This window comes from Ahaetulla prasina, chromosome 7 (genome assembly GCF_028640845.1).
Source record: "Ahaetulla prasina isolate Xishuangbanna chromosome 7, ASM2864084v1, whole genome shotgun sequence".
NCBI classification, from domain to species: Eukaryota; Metazoa; Chordata; class Lepidosauria; order Squamata; family Colubridae; genus Ahaetulla; species Ahaetulla prasina.
Genome location: NC_080545.1, coordinates 24,957,983 through 24,977,583, shown reverse-complemented (window position 1 = coordinate 24,977,583; position 19,601 = coordinate 24,957,983). Strand labels below are relative to the sequence as shown.

Here is a 19,601-nt window from a genome sequence, read left to right as displayed (position 1 = left end):
GTTGCTTGCTCATGAGTTACACTCATCAGCAAGGTGCAGAAATCCCAGGAGAAGTTGCTGGGGAAGGACAAGTGAGTACCTAAAGAGATGTGTTGGAATGTAGTCTGGTTTCCCAGAAGGGAGTGGGGAGCTGCTTTCCAGAAAGCAAAGAGACAGTGTAGCTTAGAAAACCTGACTGGCAGAAAGAGCTTCTCCCTAGTTTTTCCCCAGAGTATATATGTAGTTATGCAAATAGTTGGCAAGATTCTGTCTACTGGTGAAGAACAATAAAGGAAACTATACGTCCAAGTATATTAAGAGCCCTATTTCTTGATTATATTGATCTTTATGATTATATTTTTTCCTCAAGTTACCATATAGTTCGGAGTATAGGATGTACTTTTCCCCCCAAAAGAGGGTGAAAATTTGGGTACATCTTATACACTGAATATAGCCCCGCCCACCCACTGGCCCCCAACCTTTGGCCTCTGCCTCCCAGCAATTTACCTCTTTGCAGCAAGTAGCAAACTGCAAACAGCCCCTTTCAGGTTCAGCACAGCCTGATTAGCACAGGCAGTTGATTGTCAGTTGGATGTGCCTCCTGACCCTCAGCTGTTTCAGGCTGCAGGGATTGCTATTGCCTATAGCCGCGCAGGCCTCTGCTGTTTGCTGCAAGGAGGTAAATTGCTGGGAGTCAGGGGGTTTTTTCTTTGTGCTAATCAGGCTGTGCTGAAAACGAAAATGAAATTAAAACTTGCTGTTTGCTGTAATAAGGCAAATTGCTGGGAGACAGAGGCAGATTTTTTTTTCTTGTTTTCCTCCCCAAAAAAGGTAGGTGTGTCTTATAGTCTGGAGCATCTTATACTCCGAAAAATATGGTATATAGTCTGATTATCCATGGATGTGACTTTTATTTCTAAAATATCCCAACTTTATTATGCACTGGGAAGAAGGGGACTTTAATCTGCCACTTCTGAATCTTTCAGAACTTGGTCTCAGAGATAATCTTGAGTTCTAACAATGTGGGAGAACGTTCCCCCACCCCACCCGGCCTGGCCATGTTATCTACAAATGTCTTAGTTTTCCTGTACAGAAGGCCTCCCCCAAATATGTAACAGAGGGGATGAACTGTTTTTACGAGTGTGGCCCATTAAAACAATGAGCTCTTGTTCTTATTCCCATGAAGATTTAAAGGGGATATTAAAAAAAAAGGCAAGAAAGCAGAGGAATTCATGAAAAATAGTTTTCCACTATAAAAACAGGACAGCTTTGATTACTTGCCATTATACACTAGGACTAGAGACATTAGAATTTCAGAGTCTCTAATTCAAACATCAAATATAAAATAAAGAGCAAAAGCAGAAAATGGTCACAACATTGGGGGAGTATATATAGCTCCTAGCCAATACAACCATGATACATTTTATGTTCCATATTATGGTATATAGTTTTTCAAGAAACCTTATAAGATAATAATAGGCTTTAAAGTGCACAAAACTCTTTATTGCTTTAGGTGCCCTCTGGAAATTAAACTTCTTTACTAAAAATGTGACCCTATGATTTGAGGAGGAAAAAGGTACTTAGTTATTCTGGCAGTGCCAGTCAGGGCATCAGTCTCCTGAAAGCCACTAAAACTGCTTGTTAATTATTGCTTAAGGTATTATTTGTGTATGTATGTCTCAAAAGTGTGGTAGTTAATTTTAGGAGTAGAAGAGTAGAGTGAGGAGTTGGCCTCTCACTGCATTTTAATTCAACTTAGAAATACGTGGTGCAAACAAGAAATTATCTTCTTTCTCATTTGACTGATTGATTCTGAATAAAGAATTGTTCATTTCCGTTCTAATTAAGACTTCAAAGGACCAAAAAAGATGCCTAATATTCACTATTGCAACTATAAACAATTCATTAGAGCTTAGAGTTTTGTTCCAGAGTTATGCTGCTATGAATGGTATCATAATAGCATTCAGAAGGTATTATTAACTCCCTGAATAATATTGTTCCTTGTAACAATATTCCTGGTTTAAACTAAACTCTTTCATTTTTGTTGTGTAGCAGATAATTTAAATAATAGTATTTTCTTTCTTTATTTCAGCCTTTTTTTAAAAAAGTTCTAAATTTCTACTATTGTCTAATGTCAGAATGCATGAATTTGAAATAAGGGAAAAGCTCACAAAGCAGGTTTTTTTTTTGCTTGAATTCTATTTTGTCAGATTCAAGAATTGTGACGAGGGGTATCTTTCTAGAGAGACTGAGCAAATCCATTAAATCCAAGAAAGTAGAGATATTGCTTAAATGCAGTCATCTACCCATTCTTAAGAAAATGGATTATTTAGCAGTGCTGGACCTGTCTCAAATATGCATTTCTTAGCAAATCTAATTAACAATGTAGAAAAGAAACCACATCTAAGTGACACTTTCTTCTTCAAGTAGTCTTAAAATATATTTTGAGCTTGGCCAAGGCCCTTCTCAGTTATAGTGGCATTATACGCAAGTTGAAAAGGAAACTATTCATTTTCAATGCTTTTCAAATCCTCAGTAACTTCGAATAACGCTTTAGAAGACCAGATATGTGTACAACTGAATTGTTCATGCAGTTTTTCTCTGCAGCTCATTAATGGGGATATTTAAGTTAGCCAACTGGGGACTGAAAACATTTTATATGAACCTCACTTTTACCATAAATTCAACTTAATGTCAACATGAGCTATTCACAGACATTATTCAGAGTTTTGGAGATGGGCTTTGTATGTATGTGGATGATAGTCACCTTTATATTTCATGAACTAAGCATTCAGAGGCAGTTTCAAAGCACTAAAGCTTCACTTATGATGCAGGATTCAAGTTGTTGAGTATGACTAGATTGAATGAAATCCAAACTAGTTGGAATAATACCAACAGTAACAGAGGCTGCTTCTCCTACAAAACATTATTTAGCTTTCTTCTCTGATTGATTTACGATGGGTGGCCATTAGAGGTGATCAGAAAAGCTGTGTCTCTTTTTCTTGTAATTGGAAGCAGTGGTTATAGTTTATACAACAATATTTAGCCTATATAGCAGTGCTTCTTTGAATGCCCAAAGCATATAAGAGCAAATCTCAACTATCTGATATCATGAAAAATATAAATAGTCTTAGCAAGGAGATGAATATTTGTTCAGGTATTATGCCTTTTGGGGTATATGTGTGTGTATGCAGGAGGAGGTCTTCCAAAATGCATACTACATTACTGTATGTATTGGTTTGCCCCAAGGTAGTTCCATATATATGATTTGCCAAGAAATTAAGTGCAATTTGTGAAAAGAAGCAAATACCATATTGAAGAAATTGGGTTATCAAGTTCTTGAAGTCAGTGACCCTGATTTTTCAGAAATCTCACATGACAAAATGCCAGCTATTGAGAAAATTATTATGATAATTGGATAAAGCCACTGTTTGGAATGGATGATGTGTGTAAATTACCTTCTTTTAAGAGGATCCATATTCAAGTCAGAAGCATGAATAACTGCAATTTGCTAGATGTGCTCTGGAGATATGAAAGTCTTTTGAAACATTGATTTATTTGATTGGGCACATCCACCTTCTATGTGGAGGCAACCAGGAACAGCTTCCGTATGAGCATGAAGGGCAGTTCTATGTTATTAATTCAAAAAGAGTGCTTGGTATGCATATTTGTGCATTAGAAAACAGGTCTTCTGAACAATTTGTACAGAGATACACATTGCATAGAATGTCTTTTTTTTCCAGTTTATATCCTCCCCAAGAGATATGGAAGATTATGTTTTTGAAAGATTTTAAACCAAAATTTTTCTTTACTATGGAAAAAACACCTTCAGAGATATAACCGATTATTCCATTTTCTTTCTGTAGATTTTGTAAGGAATCTATATGCAGAGTGGAGGTGTCCAAAACTTAATCTTTGTACCTCTTAGTTGCTGCCCTTTCATTCTTTCATAAACACCCTGGTAAGGATGACTTGTAACTTAATATACAGCTTCAGAAAAGTTGAAATAATATTATCATAGTATGAATTGTATATTAGTTACTGTACATAATTCATTTTTTGAAAAATTCATATAGTTGAGAAATTGTGTTCAAAATCCTGTTATGTAAGAATTAAGTGAGGTAGTTATTTTTCATGGGTTCAAAAATCTGACATATATAGTATAGTATATAGTATACTTCAGATTTGTGTTTTTAATTATTTCTCATTACCATTTGTCAGTACTGTACTGGGCTATTAATAAATAGTATACCGTGGTCAAAGTTTAAATTTAAATTTTAGTTTGATATTTGTCCTGTGATTCATTGTTTTGTGTTCTGTAATTCAGAGAGTTTGGATTGTTTTATTTATTTTGTAATAATTAATTAGTCAAAAACATTAGTAGCAAAAAATATCACTTTTAGAAAAATCTGAAAAACTATTTAGTCTATAGTAAAGGTAAAGGTTCCCCTCGCACATACTTCCTAATCATTGCCGACTCTAGGGGGCGGTGCTCATCTCCGTTTCAAAGCCAAAGAGCCAGCGCTGTCCGAAGACATCTCCGTTGTCATGTGGCCGGCATGACTCAACGCCAAAGGCGCACGGAATGCTGTTACCTTCCCACCAAAGGTGGTCCCTATTTTTTCTACTTGCATTTTTACGTGCTTTCGAAACTGCTAGGTTGGCAGAAGCTGGGACAAGTAACGGGAGCTCACCCCATTACACGGCCGCACTAGGGATTCGAACCGCTGAGCTGCTGACTTTTCGATCGACAAGTTCAACGTCCTAGTTATTAATCTAATATTTGACATATAAAGTAAAGGTAGAATTTCTTTCAAGTTAAGTTTGATTTATGGGGACTTTAAAAACTATCCATATTGTATTCTTGTAAAATAAAAACAATTGATCTGAATTCCCTCTTTCATCAGATGAGTGAACGGTGGTTTTAAATGGAAAATGGATTTCTTTTATGGAGGACCCAGACTGTAATTTATAATTAAGGTTGACTTTATCAAACACTTCTCAGATAAAATTATAGCAAATTTATAAATAGAAAGTATTTTTCAACAGCTGCGGAAATCTGTATTTTTCCCCACATCTGTTTTTTCCTACTAAATCTTTTTTACATCTCCAAATAGCTAAGTGGCAGCACCTAGCTGACCTGAGCTCATCTCAAAAATATGCAATAAAAGAAATTACTTTTCCCTTTAAAGTGTGTTATACGGAGATACTGTCATGTTCCAACATATGGTAATTCATCACTTCACACCTAATAAATCTTTATATGCAAGAGAAGTAGGTTGATATAACACTTCTCCCTTCCCAGGACTCTTGGGAAAACATCAAAAGGTGCATTCAAAGATGCAGGAAAGCCACAGGAAGGATTGATAGTTAAATGCTTTTGAACTATCAAGGATACCCAGCTTCAAACCAGAAAATTTCTGATCTTGGATTATTTAAAATCAGTTGTCTCCCAGCTATGTTCAATGGTGATTCTCCCCCCCCCCTCCCACCATGATAATAATTACTATCCGCTAAAGCAAAGAGAATAATAATTGACCTTTGTATTGGAGCATAACATTTTGCCCAATGCAACTTGCTGGTGTTAATGAGTTAGAACTTTTTAAGTAGAATATAATTGCCAGGTTCTTGTGTTTGCTCTGACATGTTGATGAGCTTCTTACATTAGAGTATACGATTATATCATATTCATTTCAGTAGACAGTGAATCCTGAATATTGCAAAGACTCATAAAAACAAGAATAGGCTGCTTAGATTGAAAAAATATGAAGCGACTGTGTTCTGCACTCCGACAAAATTATTAGATTATGTCTTTGCAGTTAAACACTGATTTTCCAACACCATTTCTCCACAGAATGAATCACATTTAGATATTTAATCACAGTTCAAGACTGTTGGCAAAGCACTGATAATTTTCAATCAGTTACTGATGATTCAATTTATACAGTTGTGGAATGATCTCTCTGTCCTTAAGAAACCATACTTCTAATCATATTCTAATATTTGCCCTCTCTTACATATCAGTAAATTTAGATATCCCATTGAACATAAGGATAGAAATTAGTCGCACTTGGTTGATTTCCATACTGACCCCTGGGTGAGCAGCAGGAAATGTTAGAGTTATTGACAAGTCAGAAAACATCCTGGAAGAGGACAGTGACAAACTATATGCTTATTACTATCAAGAATACTACATGGAAAGGTTTATGCAGTGATCAAGAGTTCTGCTCAGTTCATAGGTCTCTTTTCCTAACAAGTGAAAATGCAGAATTATCTTCATAAGGAGATAATGTTAAATCTCCCTGGGAAGATATATGATTAATAAGAAGAATATTTATAGATCTGACTTACTATCATGTTTCTCCAAAATGAAGGCTGGGTCTTGTTTTCTTTTGAGCCTCGAAAAAAGGCTAGGCCTTCTTTTCGGAGGGTTCTAATTATTGACTCATCTTGCGGCAGTGGCACCAACGGCTCTGCCCAGCAGGAGCCCGCTGCTGGCCCACTTCTGCTGCCACTCGCATGCATTGCCAAAGCCTCCATTTTGTTTTCAGATGCCGGCCGGAAGGCATCTGCAGCTGATAACAGAGCTCTGGATCCGGCATCTGAAGGCAAAACGGAGGCCAGGGCAATGCATGTGAGTAACGGCAAGCGGTCGCAGAAGAAGGCAAGGCAGTGTCAGGGTGTGCAAGACCTGGTAAGTAGGGCAGCTCCACCACTCCCATCCCCACCCTAGCTTATTTTGTACCTGTGTGCCTCGCCCCACCCCTGCACCCTGGGTGGATGGGGTCTTAGGGCTAATTTTGTGGGTAGGGCTTAATTTGATCCCATGTGTCAAAAATGTGATAGGGCTTCTTTGGCCTCATGGACCTATCTGACCTTTGGAATTGCCTTGCCCTTTGGACCTTGACTCTGGACCTTACCCCATAAGCTTGCCCCTTCTTTTTGGAATTTCTACCTGCCTTTACAAATTGGTTTTGTCTGTTGAATAGTTTTTGTTTGTGAGACTGAGGGTGGCTGTCTTGAAGGAAGTGTGGGGGGGAACCTTACTAACCATTGTAGGATCGTTTGTTGTGGCAGCTAACAGGACAATAAAGGACTCTATCGATGACTGCCTCTGCCTAGGCAACCTGGGTCGTAACATAATTAAAATATTGGTGAGCTAACTTTAAGATAGAAAACAAGCCCTCTTAGAATGCCTTACAACAATATTGTCTTACAAAAGTATTGTCATCTGCCATTAAAAATCCGTTCATACTCCTGCACCATTCAAAGGGTGTTCATGCATAGCTAAACGTCTATGGAGATTCTCATGCAGATGGAGATTTTCAGTCATCCAGGTCATGGTTGTCCCAAAGGTGCTTTTTCAAGATGCAACTGGACTTTCTGGTTTTACTTTGAAGATTACAGGAACCATTTGCTCTTCAGTTTAAGATACAGACAATACAGACTCATCTCCAGCAGCCTGCGCCTGTGTTCAACAGTGAAAGGATACAGGGCAGACAGCATCCTGCAGAAAGCACAGCTCCACCACAAAGTCTTTTCAGCAGTTCCAAGAAGGCTCCGCACCAATTTGCTCTACTCAGGTGACCATGAGGACACAGACAAACCTCCAAGTGACCTCAATGACTCTCTAAAAGAATGCAAATAACGAGTTCTCTGCAAGGAATATAAATCCTTCCATTCCCCACTATCGAGTCAGAGCTGAAGAAGCTTCTTGGATAAGAAGTGAAATGTCTTCGAAGAAAACAAGAAAGTTTAGTTGCTTCTTGAAAAAGTACCTTTGGGACAACCATGACCTGGATGACTGAAAATCTCCATAGACATTTTGGTTGGTAGAGTTTCTCCAAAAGAATCATTCACTTCTCTTTTCTTTCACTTTTTCCCAGTATTACAGATTTTTTCCTGAGACCTATATCTTTGCAAAATATATCTAAAGTAGGATAATTTTAATCCAATCATTCTTGGTTCAAATGAGAACTCAGATTGATTTGTTAAATGATCGAGTTGCTTGCCTTCTTAGTTATCCATATTATTCTCAAGAATCTTCTCCAGTGTCAAAAGTTCAAAAACATCAATATTTTTTCTATCCTGCTTCTTAAAACAATAGAAGGTAACTATAAGAATCATATAACAATAAAATGCCAGGACAGTTAAAACCTCTTACTTACGGGGAAAAAAATAAAAAATCAGAGCAGACATAAAGAGTATGACAGAACATTTCTCCTTGAAAACCCTGTAAAAGAATAAATGAAGATTAATTAATTAAATTTTCAGAACTTTCCTAAATGTTGGCATAGGCCTGAAAGACCATCTTCCTGGGCATCTTCAGAAGCTGGTTCATAAGAGATTTATTTATTTATACTTATATTATTGCAATGCTCTCTACATGGGGCTGCCCTTGAAGTGCACCCAGAGTCTGCAGCTAGTCCAGAATGCAGCTGCACGGGTAATAGTGGGAGCCACTCGTTGCTCCCATGTAACACCACTCCTGCGCAGTCTGCACTGGCTTCCTGTGGTCTTTCGGGTGCGCTTTAAGATCTTGGTTACCACCTTTAAAGCGCTCCATGGCTTAGGGCCCGGGTACTTACGGGACCGCCTGCTGTTACCTTATGCCTCCCACCGACCCGTACGCTCACACAGAGAGGGTCTTCTCAGGGTGCTGTCCGCCAAACAATGTTGGCTGGCGGCCTCCAGGGGTAGGGCCTTCTCTGTTGGAGCTCCTACGCTTTGGAACGAACTTCCCCCTGGTTTACGCCAAGTGCCTGATCTTCGGACTTTTCGCCGTGAGCTGAAAACGCATTTATTTATTCAAGCGGGACTGGCTTAAAAGTTTTATTAAATTTTAATTGGGGTTATTTATGAATTTTAGGGTTTTAAATTTTTAAAATTTCAGCCATCTTTGTAATATGTTTGGTTTTAAGTTTCTGTTTTAATGTGTATATTGTGGGTTTTTATTATCTGGCTGTACACCGCCCTGAGCCCTTCGGGAGAAGGGCGGTATAAAAATCTAATAAAATAAATAATAAATAAATAAATACTTGCTTATTTATGTGTTAAAGGGGACACAGTGGCTTAGTGGCTAAGACACTGAGCTTGTCGATTGAAAGGTCGGCACTTCAGCGGTTTGAATCCCTAGTACCACATAACAGGGTGAGCTCCTGTTACTTGTCCCAGCTTCTGCTAACCTAGCAGTTCAAAAGCACGTAAAAAATATAAGTAGAAAAATAGGGACCACTTTTGGTGCAAAGGGACTACCTTTGGCGTTTAGTCAGCCAAAGCTAGCCACATGACCACAGAGACATCTTGGACAGCGCTGGCTCTTCAGGTTTGAAATGTAGATGAGCACCACCCCCTAGAGTTGGGAATGACTAGCACATATGTGCAATGGGAATATTTATCTTACTATATTTATGTGTTAAATTTATATGCTGCCCATATCACCAAAGGTGACTCTGGGTGGCTTACAATTGTATTACAGTAGCCCAGATGGATATCATTAAAGCAAGGTATGTTTCTTCCAGAGAAGGCCCCAGATTACAAACCAATTGGTATAAAGAAATGAATAAGAAATAAAAGTTCTGGTTACTACAACTACCTGAGATTTCCTGTTTATTTTAGAGTCCAGAAGGACTCCCACAATCTAGAGCAACAAGAGATGGGCAGTAAACTAAACCTCAAACAAGAGTCCTCAGTCTTTCAAGTGCTCATTTCCCTTTCCTCAGACTGATAGTTTGTTGAATGTCCACAATGGTATGACTAGATGTGCACTCAACCAACTCATCTCTGATTCTTCTCTGAACAAATAAAGAAAATTATGAGCAGGGGTGAAATCCAGCAGGTTCTGACAGGTTCTGGAAAACCGGTAGTGGAAATTTTGAATAGAACCGACAAATGCCACCTCCAACTGATCCCAGAGTGGGATGGGAATGGGGATTTTGCAGTATCCTTCCCCTGGAGTGGGATGGGAATGGAGATTTTGCAGTATCCTTCCCCTGCCATGCTCACCAAACCATGCCCACAGAACCGGTAGTAAAAAAAATTAATTTCACTACTGGTAATGGGCCAACAATAAAATAACATTGGTGGAGACATTCTAAGTCAGACTCTTCCTGTTACACATTTGATCATTAAGATATGCTTTTAAATCTAAGCCATGGAATGCATTTATCCCATTTACGGTACAAAACATTTTATTTTAAAAAAATCAGCTTTGATTTCTGGCAAGTGTTTGCATTAGAGTTTGAAGACAGAAGATAATGAAACAGAATAGGATAATGTTCACATTTAACTAAGAGCTACAGTTTTGGCTTAAAATTGTTTTTGCTCACATTTGACCTATATGAACACTGCAAATTATTTTAGCGATTTTTTTTGTTGCTTCCAGAAAGGTTCTATGATCAAAGAGAAGTTCTCTGATTTGTCATTGAGATGTTTATCATTCCATACAAATTGCTGCTAATTGCCTACTAGATGGTTGAGTTCAGTGGTGGTTTGCTACCAGTTCACCACGGATCGGGTGAACCGGTAGCGGCAGGAGGCTCCACCCACCCACCCAGATGCTTCTGTGCATGCACAGAAGCGTTGCACACAAGCGAGCACACCCACGAGCGAACTGGTAGCGACGGGTTTTGAAACCCACTACTGGATGAGTTCTAAGTTACTCTTGTAAGATTTAAAAGAGAAATCATAAAAACTAGTTTGGTTTTTCTTTTGCACAAAGTGGTTTCCTAAAATAGATAATAGAAATGCATCAAGCAGATTTTTAAAAAATCCCAGTAAACAAATCAAATATGATTTGCCTTGGTTGTTTATATATGTATTACATTATTTCCCTCAACAGGAATGTCAGGAAAGGTTGAAGTACGAGATGAGCTGCTTTATTGTTTGGCAGGTTTTTAAAGACAAGAAAACAATGAAGGAATATCTATTGTTGAGTGCACTTGAAAAGTTTAAAGCATTTGGAAGAGTAGCTTTTCATAAGCATAATGCCACAGACAGTTTAATTCATGTAACATAGTAGTTAAGCATGGACAGGAATTCATTTGTATTCCACTAACCAAAAATAATAAGCCAGATACCAAAATCATATTTTTTGTCTCTGATATCTTTAAAATAGCAGTTAACTGCACTTTCCAAATATCTGGACGCTCCTAATAGTCTGAAATCATTGGATTTTTTCCCTTTCTATTGTTTGAGCTCATAGGAGGATAGTATTCTATAAAACACTGTCTGGCTATTGAGCTTTTTAATGAAAACATCTAATCATGTTCTTGGATCTTAACATTGGTTTAGTCATAAAAAGAAAAATGGCTGCTATTTTGTCTTTGAAAAAAAAAAGTTTCATCTTGGAAGACATTATAAAAGTTACAATTTATTGTCAATGAAACTGGTACACTTAATATGCAGGCTTTTATTCCTAAAGTTGAAAATGAACCTTCTTATAAAGTGCCTGCAATGTGATGGAGTCATCTAAAATAGTTTGCATGCAAATTGTATTTTACCTTTCTTAATAACAACCATTTTCTTCTCCTGTTGTTAAGAAGAGACACCTGCGGTGTGCTATCCTTTTGTATCCTTCTTTGACATTTTTTTTCAAAGTATTTTCTGCTTCTTGAAAATATTTGACTCTATAACTGAATATTGCTCTTTATAGTACATATTTATTGATAATAATTGACAAATTTGCTTTCCATGAGAAGTATTTGACTTAAACGGAATTGTAAATAAGTAACCCCAGCTCCTGGAGAGTGTGAATGGGTAGAGGAAGAGAACAGGTTTCTCAGAACAGAATACTTTGCAATTCAATTAATCCCAACAGATGTACAGGGCAAATGAGGGGCCTTGACGGTTTTCGGAGGATGAAAAAAGAATGCACACAGCTTGAGATTGAAACTGAAAAGAACTGCATAACTAATAAGGTTCTGTGTCAAAGACCCTTTATACCTCACAGTTCTATGAGATTTCTGAGGACAGTCCTGAACTGGCACTGCTGTGGGATGGAAATTTAAATATGCCTAAAAAAGAAAGATTGGGTATCAGGCAGAAAATAAAGAAATTTTAATTTCATCAGTCTTAATTTATGTATGTATGTATGTATGTATGTATGTATGTATGCATGCATGCATGCATGCATTCATTCATTCATTCATTTATTTATTTATATGTCAGATTTAGGTACCACCCATCTGACTCTCAGAGTAACTTAATATATGTGTTTTGACAAATTTTGTGGATCCATTTCTAGTATTTCATCTTAAGCAATATAAGTGGCCATCTTGAGACTTTAATTTCTTGAACAGGGAGCATGCTTTGTTATACTCTGTGGTGTCCTTCTCAGGGGCTCAGATGCAGGAATAACTAAGTAATCAGCACGGTGCCATACCTAGCTGAGCTTGGAAATGAGAAACCAGGTTCAGATCTTAATTTTAACGTGAAGCTCATAAGGTGGTTTTGGCAAACATGAAGTCTTTATCCACATAATCCATTTTCAAATGAGAAAAAAATAGAAAATCAAGGATATATCTGCACATGTTGTAATTTGCACATTAATCATAATCGGAGTAAGCAGGGTATGTTCATATTACTGTAATGTTTCTTTGTCCAAATTTTTTAAATCATTTTATTTGTTAGAATTTATTGAATAGGCATGATTAATTTGCAAATAGCAACTGTGTTGTCATGTTGGAGAGTTCAAAACTCATCTAAGCAAATGGATGATTGTTCCACGAACAACAAGAGAGGACAATGCTTCATCTGGGCAATATTTAAATGAATCCAGAAAACTGAAAAGCTTCCTGAATTACCTGATGCAGTAAAGGCAGCAGGTATAATAAACTTTCACCCGAAATGAGAATTGCTGGGGCCAAACGAAGGACTTTGTGAATTGTTTCAGGGCTGAGGAATTATCTTCCTCTTGAGGTGCATGAAAAATTTCAGATTTTTCGCATCTCAAGAGAAAGATCACTCCAGTGAGCAAAATAACTGAACCAGAAAAGTCAGATAGATAATAAATCATAAAAATGTATTTAAAATTTGCAGGAGAAAGGCAAGGAATACAGCTAAGTGTAGTGTGGTTGTATGTACATGTCTCCTAGAGATTGGGAGAAATTGAAATAACATTTTTCATGAATGAATCTTGAAAGTAACACAATTAGGATATTAGCAACAAAGTAAAATATAAACAGGGAAGGTAACAGCATTCCGTATGCCTTTGGCATTTAGTCATGACCACAGAGACGTCTTCGGATAGCACTGGCTCTTCAGCTTTGAAATGGAGATGAGCACCGTCCCCTAGAGTTGGGAATGACTGGCACATATGTGCGAGGGGAACCTTTATCTTTACCTAAAATGTAAACAAGGAATATAAAACACGAGTGAACTACTATTTAATGCAGTGATGGCAAACCTTTTAGGCTTGGCAAGTCAAAAATTTGGAAAATGCCTACTACGATTCTGCTGGCATGTCACACACACCCTGACAAAATAGAAACGATTCTTTATCTGTCTCCATCTAGGCTGCTTGGTAGCAGTGCCAAGGGTGAGCCTGAGGTAGAGGTGATTACTTTCAGGCAGTGTTCGCTTTCTGTGAACAGGTGCAGCCTCTGTAGCCGCCAAAAACTGTGAAAAAGCATGCCCTGTTCTTGCACGATTTTCTGAGGCAGTGGAGGCCATGCATGTTCACCATCGTTGATTGAATGCTTACTAAATCACATTCAACAGGAATAATAAAGTAAACGTTTTGCATCACCTCAGAGGACACTGTAAGGCAATTTTAATAAGTACAGACCTCTGGTGTGGGGCACTGTTGAGTCTTTCTGATCTCATTTCCCTTCCCACTGATCTCACTGTATGGCATGGTCTAGGTACCCTTACTAAAACTGAATCTCTTTCATGGTACCTGCCCTCCAGAGCAGCTGTCTCTTGAGAACCAGATTGTCCCATCTTGACATGGTCCATCTTATTTATGATCATTGGAATTTTTATTCAGCCTCAATTTCTTGATTTGTGTTTTTGGAGAGAGGGGACTGGAATATTTTGATTTTCTTCAGAAAGATGGGCTTGTTTTTTTGGCACCTTGGAGGTTTTCATATCCAAACCCTGCTCAATCAGGAGACCCTATACTAAGGATGTCAAACTCATGTCGTCACAGCAGCATCACGTGACATATTGGGACTTTTTTCCCCCTTCACTAAACCTATCATGGGTGTGGCCAGTGCATGACGCATCTGGCCCACAGGCTGGGAGTTTTACAGCCCTTCCCTATACCATTTCAGACAAAGGGTTGTCTAGTGTCTTTTTGAAAGCCTCCAGTGATGCAGTACCCACTTCTGAAGGCAAGCTATTCCATGGGTTGATTGCTCTCACTTTAAGAAATTTCTTCTTAGTTCTAGGTTGCTTCTGTCCTTGGTTAATTTCCATCCATTGTTTATTGTCTTGCCTTTTGGTGCTTTGGAAAAGAGTATGACACCCTCGTCTTTGTAGGACTCCTCAGATATTGAAACACTGATATCATGTCTCACCTAGTCCTTCTTTTTATTAGACTAGACATACCCAATTCCTGTAATCATTCTTCATATGTTTTAACCTCCAGCCTCCTAATCATTCTTGCTGCTCTTTTCTGCACTCTTTCCAGAATCTCAACATTTTTTCGTCTTATTGTTGTGATCAGAACTGGATGAATTATTCCAAGTGTGGTCTTACTAAGGCTTTATAAAGCAATACTAGAATTTCATGAGATCTTGATTTGATCCCTCTATTAATGCAGCCTAGACTTGCATTGACTTTTTTGGCTGCCACCGCACACTGTTGACTCACATTTAAATGATTGTCCACTAAGACTCTAAGATCCCTCTCACAATTATTGACATTAAGCCAAGTTCCACCTAACGTGTACCTATACAGTTTTTCTTGCCTAAATGTAAAACCTTACTTTTATCTCATATAATTAAATTTTATTAGATAGGCCCAGTGCTCAGGCCTGTCCAGATCTTTTTGAATTTTGAGCTTGTCTTCTGGAGTGTTGATTATTCTTGTCAGTTTACTGTTTCCTACAAATTTGATGGCTTCCCCTTCTATTCCCTTATCTAGATCGTTTATGAAGATGTTAAAGTGTGTAGGTGTGTATGCGTGCATCCACCTTCGACTCAATGATTACTCTTGGAAAATGTCTGCAACATCTCCTCAGTTTTCTTGTTCAATTATCAATTAGAATAGAATAGAATAGAATAGAATAGAATAGAATAGAATAGAATAGAATAGAATAGAATAGAATAGAATAGAATTTTATTGGCCAAGTGTGATTGGACACACAAGGAATTTGTCTTGGTGCATATGCTCTCAGTGTACATAAAAGAAAAGATACGTTCATCAAGGTACAACATTTACAACACAATTGATGGTCAATATATCAATATAAATCATAAGGATTGCCAGCAACAAGTTATAGTCATACAGTCATAAGTGGAAAGAGATTGGTGATGGGAACTATGAAACGATTAATAGTAGTGCAGATTCAGTAAATAGTCTGACAGTGTTGAGGAATTATTTGTTTAGCAGAGTGATGGCCTTGGGAAAAACTGTTCTTGTGTCTAGTTGTTCTGGTGTGCAGTGCTCTATAGCGTCGTTTTGAGGGTAGGAGTTGAAACAGTTTATGTCCAGGATGCGAGGGATCTGCAAATATTTTCACGGCCCTCTTCTTGATTCGTGCAGTATACAGGTCCTCAATGGAAGGCAAGTTGGTAGCAATTATTTTTTCTGCAGTTCTAATTATCCTCTGAAGTCTGTGTTTTTCTTGTTGGGTTGCAGAACCGAACCAGACAGTTATAGAGGTGCCAATGACAGACTCAATAATTCCTCTGTAGAATTGGATCAGCAGCTCCTTGGGCAGTTTGAGCTTACTGAGTTGGCGCAGAAAGAACATTCTTTGTTGTCCTTTTTTAATGATGTTTTTGATGTTAGCTGTCCATTTGAGATCTTGCGATATGATAGAACCCAGAAATTTGAAGGTTTCTACTGTTGATACTGTGTTGTCAAGTATTGTGAGAGGTGGAAGTATGGAAGGGTTTTTCCTAAAGTTGTAAAATTGTAGTTTGTATTGCCTCCTTCCTAGGTCTGAGAGAGACTGACTGAATCAAGGTCACCCAACTGATTTTGTGCCTAAGGCGGGACTAGAATTCATGGTCTCTCAGATTTTACCCTGATTCCTTAACACTGCACCAAACTGATTCTCTTGTTAGAGAGTCTAGTAAATTAAATAAATTAAAAAATAAATCCTGCTGCATTTTCATGTAATGAAAAATGTATTTGCATATTCCAAGGAATATTTAATCAGCAAAGTTTAAATTCTTGATTGAGTGTAGGATCCAATAAATCTCTGAACTTAGTAATATCACTCTAGAGAGCTTTCCCTAAGTTTTCCAGAACTCTGCACATTGTTTCATGTGCAGCTTGAAAAGAGACAAGTCAGTACAACCAGTTGTAAAGCTCACCAAGCATTTACAACTTTTAAGGTTACAGGGTATGACCAAGGTTGTAATTGAGGGCAAATATCAGCAAATCTCTCCTAAACAAAGGGTCTGCCTTTGTTACCATATTATCTTTTATATTATCCATAATACTTATCAAGTCTCAGAGAAAGAAATTGAAAAAGGTAGACAATTCTCAGCTAAATTCAGATGCAGAAAAAAAAGATGCTTTTCTGATTTTAATAAAGCCATATTAGAGAGTATAACTCTGTTTTTTTAAGCTGTTACTTTTTGTAATGTTATAGTTAGTGTAATAAAGTGTAATAGTTAGTGATTATACTCATGTAATAAACAAACCTAAGCAACTTTCCATTTTCTATAGCTTCTCATTGAGTCTATGATTCTTCCTCTTCCTCCTATAACCAATCCTCAACATTTCCTTTCTTCTGTTTTTATTATGACACAGCTGGCTATGTGCCATGTGCCAGTCTTGCATGTCTATTACATAAGCGTTCTCTAATAGCAGATGGAGTTTTGGTTGCTTCTGCATGTTCTTTACTGTAGGCTGTTGCTGGTGAGTACACTAATCAAGTTTATTGATTGTTAATTAGAGCTCATTTAAAAATAGCTGGGCTTCAAGTAATTACTGAGCAGTGGAACAATATAAGCAGACTTCCAAATCACAGAACAACCAGTGAAAGGTGAAGAGATCTCCAAGAAGACCAAGGTTGATAATATGAAAATTTTAATTAAATTCATTTTAACCAAAGCTTATCACAGGACTTTAATGTGCAACATTTCACTACCACCTTCCCAAATCAAAAATGTGGCTTTAAGATGTTTCATTTAATTAAACTCATTATGAATTGAAAATTAATGTCAGTATAAAGAGTATAACTCTAAAGCCCCAGACCAGTTATTTTGTCATAGATAACCAGCAGCTCGCTCAATAAATTTCCTGGATCTTGTTGGAAACTCGAACATCAATACAAAAACACAGATATTGTCTTTTATATACATGACTTCCAGGTATGCTGCTTTCAATGTGTGTTTTACATTCATGATTCACTATTTGAATGTGCGAAACTTATATGTATCGTATGCATTTAAATAACTCAGAAGATGATGGGCTGAGCAGAAATGATAGAAATCAGAATAAACTAGGCTGCAGAGAAGGCAAATATTGGATCACATAAACTCATTTTCTAGTTAAAGGAGTCATTTGGTTTCAGCAATATTTATTGTTTTCTGTGTCTACAATTTGAATGCCAAACTCAAATGTAAATCTCAGAAATCGAAGCAAAAGAAATTCAAGGTTGTACAGTGCATATTTTCATGTGCCTTTATCCTATGGTCATTTTCTCTGCATTACTTTTTTCACATGGGACACTCATGTTGGTAAAGCATGACCAAAAAGCAGCTGGGGAGAGAAAATGTGGGAATATATAGTACAAAACAGGCAAAAAATCCCAGTTCTTCTGAGTGGTGCCTTTCTTTAATTGACTTGTATGATTAGGGAGGATTCATGCTTAAATATGTAACTTCTATCTAGTTTTGCCCTAACTCTTAGCACAGAAGAAAGAGCTGAAAAAATGAAAAATTGCATGCCACCTTCATTTTATTTCTTTTAGGAATTAATTAAATAGCTATGAAAGCATTAACCTTTCATGACAGAATTTCTCAAACCACTTTTAAAAAGGAATAGTGTTAATGGATGCACTTTAATAGTCCAAGGGAAAAAAAATAAGTTCTGTTTTAATTAAAGAGTGAGAAGATATGGTTTTCTCTCATGGCCTCCATGATTAGGCACCAGATTAACTGAATGCCAATTATTCCAGAATTCATCGTTTTATTTTCTCTTAATGGGCAGTGTTTCCTACTTCCTTCTCTTTCAGTGGTTTTGCAGATAATCAGTTGGGCCTCCTATGAGAGATGCAAGGAGTTGCTTGTTTTTCCTTTATAGAACCAGGAAGCGAATTAGCAACGATGAAATGCAGAATGCAAATGGCAGAACTTCACTTGCTAAAAACAAAGAATGATTGCCATTGATGGAAGTTCTGTGTCCACGTTTTCCTCATTGTAACATTCTGCTAAGTTTCTCTTCAGTGTTTTTGTTTTTTTTTTGCCAGTAATGGGAAAATACCAACAGGAATGGCATTATGTCACAGACTTAACTTTGCTACATATTAGAAAAGAGAGGGAACCTTGGAGGCATTTTCTATGACAACCCTACCTTTTTAATATTCAGAGTCTTTCACCTTAAATAGATCTAAGGTTTTATTTTGTTTTCAAAGTATGTATTATAAAAAGTATGTATTATATAAAACAAAGAGTTATTTTTGTTTACACATTTCAGGTTTCAGTTAAAAGTAACCTCGTGGAGATTTTCATATTCTGTTCTGTATTAGTATGCATTTTAGGCTATGATTTTGACATTATGAACTATAACTGTGTAAATAGACTATCATTTTCCATCTCCCAGCCTTTTTCTTATTTTATTTTATACAGTTTTCAAAAATTCGGTAGGTTTTCATTGTTTTAAAGCTGTAAATCTCTACAAGGTTTGTATTAGACAAGGATATTATAAAGTTATCAATTAATCAAAATGGGCTGCCTGTTACTAGAAAGTAATTTTAAAAATCTCTGGGGTGAGAAGACAATATCTTATTCCTGCCTCAGATTTATTTGATTTGTACTGCTTTCACACAACAAACGGTGATTTGGTCTTTGCCCAACTGGGTAAGATAATTTAAAAGTACGACTAAGTAATTTAAAACTATTAGTCGCTTTTAATAATTTAAGCAATACAGCCAAAAGACGAAGGAGGTAGATGCAAGCATTTTGTTTTGACTCATCAATACCTACATTACAATAATACTAGCTCAATAGCACATTGTAATGTATTATTGTAATGTAGGTACTGGTGAGTCAATTCGAAATGCTTGCATCTACCTCCATTGTTTTTTGGCTGTATTGTTTAAGACTAAGTAGTTTAAAAGTGGCAAATCTTGTGACCATATCATAGACTGAATTATAGTTTTGATGAGTAAACTGATATGACTTATAGCGGGTATCCCCAACCCCCAGTCCGCAGCTGGCGCAAAACCATGCCTTCTCCCCAGTTGCCAATCCACACAGCCAGAAAGGTTGGGGACCTCT

The 19,601-nt window shown here is 37.2% G+C and overlaps 1 protein-coding gene across 5 annotated transcripts in view; it reads left to right on the top strand.

The window, feature by feature from the left end:
• PLXNB2 (plexin B2) overlaps positions 1–19,601 on the top strand; it is a 271,494-nt gene that overhangs the window by 130,970 nt on the left and 120,923 nt on the right. Inside the window, exon 2 of one of the 5 annotated variants that reach the window (XM_058191601.1) lies at positions 6,531–6,673. The exons of the other annotated variants lie outside the window; for them this stretch is intronic. The gene's annotated coding sequence lies outside the window, so the exon portion shown is untranslated. The remainder of the gene's footprint in view (positions 1–6,530; positions 6,674–19,601) is intronic. 5 annotated transcript variants of the gene reach the window in all.